Source organism: Tamandua tetradactyla, chromosome 12, assembly GCF_023851605.1.
Source record: "Tamandua tetradactyla isolate mTamTet1 chromosome 12, mTamTet1.pri, whole genome shotgun sequence".
NCBI lineage: Eukaryota > Metazoa > Chordata > Mammalia > Pilosa > Myrmecophagidae > Tamandua > Tamandua tetradactyla.
Window position 1 is genome coordinate 8,587,286 of NC_135338.1, and position 1,886 is coordinate 8,589,171.

A 1,886-nucleotide genomic window follows, 5' to 3' on the forward strand; every position below is an offset into this window, starting at 1 on the left:
GATTCTAATTCAGCTGGTCTAGGGCAGGGCCCAGGCATCAGTATATTTAGCAAAAATAAATAAATAAATACATTTTTATGTGCAGCCAAAGTTGGGAACCGTTGGTCTAGAGTGTGAAAAATTTGATTATTTCCTTTCTGGATATAATCCTCCAGATTGGGAAGGAAAGAAAACCGAATCCTTGGGCAAAGGGAGGTAGGAAGAAGTAGCTGGGGTGAAGGGAAGGCAGTGCAGACTGGCAAAACAGAGGCTGTACTGAAAATAAACTTCAATTTGCCAGTTTTGCCTGGAGCTGGTTCTGACCCAGGACATGCGAGAGATAAGAAGCAAGGAGGAGAAGCAGCATCTAAGGAAAGTGCATTTTCATGAATTCATATTTAAAAGCTGTCACAACAAGCATCCTCAACATCACTGGGTTTCAGAAATTGACCACCTTTATCATAGCAGTTATAGCTGCTGTGGTCCTGATTTTCCTGGAAAACGCTAAAATAAGAACTGTAGCAAAAGTGGCTCTTGAATATATTTATGGTAGTAATGGTGGGTGAGGGGTCAGCTTCAGGATTCCTTAGGGTAGCTTATGTAAGAGCCTTCAAGTGCGCCCTCAGAAAATAAATCTTAATCTTTCATTGTGAAATCACTGTGTAAATGTCTTTAAAAAAGTTAATCCTATTTCACGTTGGTTTTTGTCTGTTTCTCTATCATTTGCTGCCAAACATCTTGCCCTTTGCCCTGTTCCCTTGCTACTTTGGTTGGCATGAAGACTTTTTAATTACTTGGGTGGGTTGCTCTCCGGACTCGTTGCAGAACCATTTTCCAGGGCTGATGCTGTCCCTTCGCTCTGTGGCCTCTGAGAGGCAGTGTCGTATCATGTACCAGGCTTGCGCGGCGGGGATTTGAATCTCAGCCCTTTGATCTTGGGAAAACCCGCGCTGAATTTCTATATCCTCATCTGTACAATGGGAATGATGATAAATTACAATCGCAGGGTTGTGAGAATCACGGGAGAATACGTGTGAAAGTTGCTTTACAAATGAAAACATGCTATGCCAAGAATTTTTCTTCTCCTTTAGCCCATCCCACAAGGAAGACCTGTTAGATCTCTTCAGCTTAGCATGAAAGAGGTCTGGACTATTTGGGGATATCTTTAAGGCATCTTCCCTTGGTCTGTGGATCACTTTGGAACAGGTGTGCTGAGAGGATCCTCTCTGTTCAGGTTCACAGCAGATGTGAAGTCACCAGAGTCACCTCTGAGCAAGAGCTTTATTGGTAGGACTTGTGGTAGTTCATCGATATTGTCGGATGAATTTGACATGCAAATACAATTCAAGAGACTATATGGGGGGTAGTTGATCCTTTCCTTCTCCAAAAACCTTAGTGTTGATCTAGGGCAGTGGTTCTCAAAGTGTGGTCCCCAGGTCAGCAGCAGCAGCTTCAGGTTAGAGATGAAATTATTGGCTCTACCCCGGACCTTCTCATTAGAAGCTCTGTGGGTGAGGTCCAGCAAACTGTGGTTTAACAAACCGTTCAAGTGATTTTGATGCTCACTAAAGTTTAAGAACCGCTAATCTAGAAGTCAGCTGCCCAGGAAGCCTTGAGCCCCTGCCCTCCCTCCTGGGTTCTTTAGAAGTAGAGCGTGCGGTCTTCACTTATCTCTCTTAGATAGCTTCATTGTAGTTGCCTCCTTGGGAACTGGAGCTTCATTTGGCTATGTACTGGTACTGTCTGCTAGACTGATAAAAAGTTATAAACTACTTGAATTCACAGACCATGTCTTAAAATCTATCTCCCTCCTTTTCATTCAGTGTAAGGCAATCTTCAGGGGCAAAACTCACAGCCTGATTGGCAGCTATGTATAGGGATACAGGGATTAGGACTAAAAAGGAAGG